General features: G+C 30.7%; 1 long non-coding RNA gene across 1 annotated transcript; it reads left to right on the plus strand.

The window, feature by feature from the left end:
* Nucleotides 1–2,350: 2,350 nt before the first annotated feature.
* Nucleotides 2,351–4,742, plus strand: LOC107878160. Its single transcript, XR_001676751.2, has 2 exons — nucleotides 2,351–3,044; nucleotides 3,174–4,742. It is a non-coding gene; the product is annotated as an uncharacterized LOC107878160 (long non-coding RNA).
* Nucleotides 4,743–8,193: the final 3,451 nt, after the last annotated feature.

The following is an 8,193-nucleotide window of genomic DNA, read 5'->3' on the forward strand; positions in this document are numbered from 1 at the left end:
CGCCTTTTAAATCTCATTTCGACCCTTGATTTAGAAAATTGTGATTACGAATTTCGGGGGTCAACTTTGTGAAAATGATATTTTTTAAAAAATATGATATCTCCATCGCATCCAAAACGTCGAATTTAGTATGGTTTCATAGTTCTTTTGTGTATATCGAACTCCGAACGAATCCCGAGCACCTCATCGAAGTCCGATCAACCAACAAAAAAGCTGCTATTGCAGAAAATCTGCAAAAAATAGCAGATTTTCACGCTTTTTGGCCCATTTTGCTCATTTTCATCTTGGCTCTTGGGAGTTAAACCCTAAAATAGCGTGGGAGCTTAAAAGTAAAGTTTGTGAGAGCTTGAGAGTCTAGATTAATACTTTTTTTTTTGTTTTATTACGGATTAAAAGTAAGAATTCATCATTTTCTTAGTAATTTCTTGATTAATTTCTCAAAACCCCAAAAAACTTAGGGCTTGATTTTAAATCCTATTTTCACTCATTTTCACTTGAATAATGTTTTTATCTTATAATTACTAGTTTTTCATCAATTTAACACTTAAAACAACTTTGATTCTTGAATTTAACTCCGATTTCAAAGATTTTACCCAGTAAAGCTCAAAAATGATTTTTCTTTGATTTAAACCTTATTTTTGACTCGATTTAACTTGGATTTTCAGTTTTAGATTCCAAAAAATATGTGGAACATATTTTTGAAGAAAAGTTTTGATTTTTTCCTTTTTTTTCAGAAACCTGTTTTGGGGTCCGTTTTGACCCCGAATCAAAAATAGTCAATATGGGTGTCGTTGGTTTTGTCTTAATGCGTAGATTTTATATTTGATGTTTTTAGTGGAGTTCGGAATTGTTCCTGAAGAGTAAGGTCACGGGCTCAAGTTTAGCGAATCGGTTTTGGCTTTCGAGGTAGGTTATGACTTAATTCTTTCAGACTGGGTTGGGTAGTAAATGATGATACAAAATGCATGTTAAGGGTGAGAACTTATTATGAAAAATGGCTATTTCTGTTTTGTGCCCGTGTGGGGGGACTATATGTGATATAATTGTCGAAATTGAGTTATTATGTGATAAGTGTGTCCTTGTGGGGTCCTATGTGATATTGATAACCTTGAATACATGTGAATAATTTTATTGTGTTGTTAAAATGATTAATGTGGTACTATTGGTGTATTGTGATTATATTCATACCTTATTGACATATGAGACATGTGAAAATTAATTAATGAAACAAAAATAATGAGTGGATATTGGCTCATGTGGTTGTGACAATGTATTATTGTGGTTGGTTGTGGAAATACTCATTGTGATTGGTTGTGAGCATTACATCTTCATATCATACTCATTCATGAAACATTGGTACCACCGTGGCAACATCTAAGAAACACTGGCAACACTTTTTTAAAAGATATTATAACACCTTATAAAACCTTTTTCGAGGGATGTGCCAGAAAGGAGATATGCGATATGTGGATTGTATACGGGTTGACGAACCCTTTATGAGTCCTACGCCGAGAAGCTTTAGCTCTGTAGGTGTATACAGATATTGTGCGATGATCCCGAAGGTTTTGGACGATCCCGTGCATCATCATCATCGTCATCATCATCATCATCATCATCATATACATTGCACTTACTTTATTATGTTTATGTTGTGTTGTATTGCCTTATTGACTTGTCATCAATGTATTTGTCTTACCTTCCTTTACTTGTATTTGATGATCTTGTATCTACATGTTCTCTCTTGTTCTATTTATATATTGTTGACACCTAATTTTTGCCCTCCACGACTAAATTTAATCATGGGTTTTTCAATGTTTAATAAAATTAAAATATTTATTTCATCCGGATAAATGCACTCTAAAATATTTATTTGGGTTAATTTTGTCATTTAATTGACAATTATGCATTTTTGTATTTACATATGCGAAATTGTATAAATTTTGTTACTGAAATGAACATTTTTATCAAAATTAGACTTTTACTGATCAAGCTTGAAATTAATTCGAACGAATAAAATCTTGATTTAACTATAATTTACTCTCAAAAATAATTTATTTGGATAAACATTTATTTAATTTTATTAATTCAAGAAGCTCGGGATTAAAGGAAGCATTAATTTGTATCGAATTTTAATTTAATTTAGTCAATCTATTAGATTTGACCATAGTTGAAATCAAATTGACTATAATTGTAATGCAATTGGCCAATTAACTTTTAATTTGGTTAAACTTTAAATAGAATAGGTTAAATTAGAATTGAAATAATTTTTCGAATAACCCCAAATCTAATTAGAATTATTTTCTAAATAACCCAGCAACCCAATTCGTCCAGGCCTAATTAACAAACCCCCCAGCAGCCCAAAACTCCTTTCTCCACTCACCCAAACCAAACAAGCCCAAAATATACTAACCCAGCTCAACTCCCAATTTCGTTTCTCCTTTAATTAACAACAGCAACCAACGATAACAACAATTTCACCTGCAAACAGCAGCATCGATCAACAACAAAACAACATCAATATCGGGAAAACTGATCCATCGACGATCCGCCATCAGCCAACCCGACCCTTCGACGATCCGACATCAACCATCGCGACCCATAACCGGGCGACCCGACCCATGTCTGGCAGCAGCTTCAACGAAGCTTCCAGAAGCGGGACAACTCAGCCAACCATTGAGCGTACGGATGGTACAATTTTGTTCCGAATCCAACAGATCTCTTATTCGATTTTTGAAATTCAAAAATTTTCTGTTGAGAATCCCAAAATTGCTCTCATTTCACCTTTTTCCCACATCGATTGAGCCTAAAAAATTCTATTCCGTGGTCATATTATAAAAGGCTCTTGGTTGAACTAAAAGGGGGAGGGGGGCGAAAGTCTTGAAGGGTCGAGGAAACCTTTGAGAAAAACTGTCATCTTTTAGTAAAACCAATTTTTGTTTCGTGAAATTCGTCGCCTAATCGAAGTTTTTGAGTCGACGACGACATTTTCGGGTGGTGACCGATTCCGACGTAGCTCTTAGTCTGGTTTTGCTGCTCCGAAATAGGTAATATTCCATCTCTTTAGTTTCGGTATTTTCTTCTTCTTTTTCGTTGATTATCACCTCGGCATAAGTATTGCTTTAGCTGCTTACTTTTAGCTTTGATTTTGATTCTGTATTGCTGTCTGTGTTTAGCTTTATTTTGAGGACTGTCTTCCTGATTCTACTTGACCCACAAAGTCAATAGGAATGGTAGGTGCAGGTCCATGATATGGCATTAGTCCCGAGAATTCTGTAAGATCGTCTTGACCCTGGAAAATTCATTTCGAGTTTACCAAGAACAGGTGAGGACGAGATTACGTTGTACCATTATGTTTCTTCATGAAATTTAGTGTTGGTGGTTGTATGGATTGTCCTTCAGTTTTATCTTATTTCAGGGTTGTCGCTGAAACTATCCCTGTGGAAATCTAGAGAAGGGTCATGCTGTTGTTTCTTTTTTTCCGCTCTTTTTCGAAGAATGCCTTGCTAAAAATTATTCTTGTTGAGTTACTGTGCGAAGCAACTTTCAAAGTCCAGTTCTTGTCCGTCTCTATTTTCTTGAAATTAATTGTTTTCACATTTTTATTGCGGAAATGGTGTTACCATGATTTGTTCGATAATTTCCTAGGAAGCTTTTGTTACGTTGAAAAAAATGTCTGTTCTTCCTCCTTTTTGTTTTTCGTTTTCCAGCAAAGAGTTAGTAGTCTTGTTATTTATTACTTTTATCTGTCTTCGCTTCAATTTATACTCGAATTGTTATGAAATGGTGAAAGGTTATAGTTTCCTAGGAGGACTGTTTTGATTGTAAAATTTTGATGAATTTGTGAGTTGCCTTCTTGATATTTTGGCATTAAATATTGCATTTCAAGTCAACTGTCAAGATTTGTGCCCAATTTCCTGTAAAAAAAATGAATTAATTTTCGAATTATATTTTGATGGCTTAAATAACGAATTATTTCATTAACTAGCATCATCTCTTGTTCCCTCCCTATATTTCTTTTCAATTGCCGGGAAATGCCTTGTTAAGCTATGTAATACTATGAGTTAATATTGTAGATTAGTAAAAAGATCAGACTTGTTTTGATTACTTGAAAAATATGAAAAGTAAATCCATGAACTTGTTCAAGATTAAATTTGGTCTGAATCGGTTGCGTTTCTTATTTATTTGACAAAATTAATTACTCTTATTATGAATGAAATGCTAATCCTTCTTTTTTCTTTGGCATGGAAATCTGTTCGGGATCCGAGGGGACTTTCCTTTTCTTTGCATTCATAATGGTTCAATAAGGCCCATCTCCACGAGTCAGCCTCAACACTAAGTCCAAACGTCGGTCCCATGGCATACAAATGCAAGAAGAATAAAAATGGGTCAAAACCCATTTGATGAAGTCGTTAAGAGACTCAAAAAGTCTCAATCTTATTCTTGCTTTACTTTTATTTATTTATTTGGGTCTCGAAGACAAAGCTGTAAGCTAATACAGGTGAAGTGGATTTTGGGCCAAAAAGGCTCGCAAACATAGATTAGGACAAGTGAAAAATGAGTTGAAAGTCCAATTAGATTTGGACAGGGTTCATTGATTTGTGCCCAATGACCTAAGTCTTTTACTTTCTCCCCTTCCCTTTTTATGTTCTATTTGCTATTTTATTTTTTAGACTTAGTTGAAATTCCTGTTAAGTCGTCAAAACTGGTTTTGAACTAATCTTGAAAACAAAATTTCATCTTAATCGATTTCTTTTGAAACACCAATATTTTCCTTTCTGAAGTTAGTCAAAATATAGTTTTTCAAATAGTTTGGATAACCGCAAGTTAACAGATATTCTTGGTGCTTTAACAACTTTTCAAGGGTATTAATATGTACCGCTTATTCAAAATCTTCAAACTTAAACGATTTTTTTGTTTTGTATCGTTTAAAGTAGTTTTCAAAGATTTTCTTAATTTTTTCTAAATAAATTAAGTGGTGACTCTAAAGTCAAAGTTTTCACAAAACATATGTGGCATAATGTGTACTTGTGTTTTGTATCTTGGTGTGTTGTTATAATATATGTGATATATATTAGAACTGCTAGTTCAAGCAGTGTGGGTTATCGTTGTGGGACATTTTTTGATTGCAGGTGACGTATCCTTAGTGTATATTTTGTATGCTTTATTTATTACTTTGCTTGGTTGGCCTATGATACCTACTGAGTACAAGTGGATCGTACTCATGTCTACTGCGCTCTTTCGGTGCAGGTCCTAACTCGAATGCTCCTCAGCTTGATTGACTCGGGCGATTGTTGGAGCTTTCAAGGTAGTGGTTGGACATTCATGCGTTTGAAATTTATCTCTATGTTTCTATAGTAGTTATGTCTTTATTTGTATTCGAAGACAATTATTATTCATTTGTGGTTATTTTTTTGATGTATTTGACTCTTGGATCGTATTAATAGTTCTTACACTATTGAAACTTGATTTTGGGCATGATTGATATTTTGGACAAATTCTTTCCGCATTGTTATGATTACTTATTTGGTTCGACTTCGTTCCAGAAGTCTTACCCTGGGATATTTTTGTCTTTTCTCTTGTTATATCAGTTTGGGTGATAGGTTTACTTGTCAAGGTACGCCGCGAAAAGTGTCATTATGGCCCTTGTTTTGGAGTCGTGATATTTTTTAGTAGAAAAAATAAACGTACTTAATAAATTAATGTCTCCATTTAGATTAAAAGTATACAAATTATTTAAATTTATTTTAACCTCAATTTCTCTTCTAGCTTGACTTTTAGAAGAATTAATAGTAGTAGTTTTTTTCGTCCAAAAAAAATTGATAAGTTTATAATATTTTCGTTAAGCGATTTAGGCAAAGATATTAAGACCTTGAAATTTGAATTTTAGAAGGTATTGGTGTTAATATTAGTTTTATATTTGGGCCAGAATATTGGATAAGGACTTAAAAGCTGAAATAGCAAGTTCTTAATTTGTTTCTAAGTATTGTTACTTAAATTTTATTGTCTTCATTACAAAATTTTTTAATGAAAAAAATAGATATACGTAATGAATTAATGTCTAACCTTTCATATTAAAAGAAAATAAATAAAATCAAAATCATCATTTAAATTTATTTTAACCTCAATTTCTCTTCTACCTTGCCTTTTAGAAGAATTAATAGTAGTTGTTCTTTTCGTAAAAAAAAAAAAGAAGAAGATAAGTTATAATATTTTTCTTAGCAGATTTAGGTGAATTATTAAAATCTTGAAATTTGAATTTTAAAAGGTATTTTAATGTTAATAAGTTATTAATGTAAATATTGTTTTTTATATTTGGGCCTGAATAATGAAATTAATGTCTAAATCTTTTAGATTAAAAGCAAACAAATGAAGTCGTAATCATCATTTAAATTTATTTTAGCCTCAATTTCTCTACCTTAACTTTTGAAGAATTAATAGCAGTTGTTTTTTTCATCAGAAAAAGTTGATAAGTTATAATATTTTTCTTAACTGATTTAGGTGAATTATTAAAATCTTGAAATTTAAATTTTAAAGGTATTTTAATGTTAATATTAGTTTTTATATTTGAACCTAGATACTGAATAGGAACTTGAAAGTTAAAATAACAATTTCTTGATTTACTTCGAAGTTCTAAGCAATAAGTGGTCTATAATTTCTAAAGAGAGATGTGTAATTAAACTTCAAAAAATTAAATTATTTTAGGAACTTGAAGTTTTTTGTTGGTTTTTATTTTATAACTCAAATATATTAACGTGAGACACACGTGCAAAGTACGTATACTAAACTAGTATCATCATATACATGAACATATAACACATATAACAAGAACATAAATAATCAGGAAAAAAAAAGAGCAAATTATATCAATTACATAACTTATTTTATATAAGTAATATAAAAAATATAAAAGGTACAATATAAAAGACCTACAATGATGTAAGATGTTAAATCGGTGATTTGGAGGTGTTGACATAATTCATCTTTTTCATTCCTCACTTATATTCTCAATTCCCTCCGATTCACCAATTAAACAAATAAAAATAATATTTAACTAGAACACCATACTATTCAGCAATGTAAAAACAAAAAAAATCTCATTATACATATAAAGAACAAGATGGAAAGGGCAATATCTGATGCAGAGCAAAAAAAAAAAATATAAGTATACAACAAACGGTTATAAAACTCACAAATATCAAAACAAGTTTTGATAAGTAAACCACAAACATCAGCGGCTCTATATAATTTAAGAAAACAAATCTTTTATTAAATTTCAAGAGAACAAAATTTTTTATTAAAAATAATGTATATATTAAACATACCTGTTGCGATGAACTGACACTTTTAAAAAACACCAATAATTAAATTCTTTTATCAAAACATCCAAAATTCCAAATCCAATATAATTTTCAAAAGGATGCTTTGACTTGGAGAATGTAGGACACTTTACATAACTGCTTCCAAAATCATCAATAATCATAACTGAAGATGTATCATAATATATCGGAGTTGTACACTCTGATTTCATTTTAGGTGTATCCATTTTTCTAAATGTTGGTTCAAGTGCTACGAATTGAGACTCGGTGAAAAAGAAAAAGTCATTCAAAGAAGATTGATTATTTAAAGTACTTTTCCTTCAACATTGCAATCAACTCCACACTCTTAGGATATATGAAAACATAAATACTAGTTAAAAATCATGTTACAAAACTAATAATATTATTTAAAAACAAAAACAAAAATTAATTAAGAAAAAATTAAATATACTTATCATTCAATTGAGAAAAAATATCAACGGGTACTCCATCACTATCCTTAGATTATACTTACATTTCATTCAGTTTACTTGATATCGGTATATCAAATACAACCTTTTCATTGATAGGAGAGAATTTCTATTCAAAATGTTCACAAACATTAATATTGATAAAACTTAATATATAATATGAATTAAAAATGTAATGAATAAATATATATGATCAAAAATGAAACCTTGCTAATATATAATTATATAATACAGATTTAATTTACTTTAATGAATGAAAAAAAATATGATTTTCGAATAAATTATTTGACTAATTTTTCGAAGAATGAATCTCATTCAGCATCACATTGACAGACTCAGCCATAAATTTCTTCATATCCTTAAATTGATCATCAACCTACAAGTATAACGGTACAATATTTAAATAT

Source organism: Capsicum annuum, chromosome 7 (genome assembly GCF_002878395.1).
Source record: "Capsicum annuum cultivar UCD-10X-F1 chromosome 7, UCD10Xv1.1, whole genome shotgun sequence".
Taxonomy (NCBI): Eukaryota; Viridiplantae; Streptophyta; class Magnoliopsida; order Solanales; family Solanaceae; genus Capsicum; species Capsicum annuum.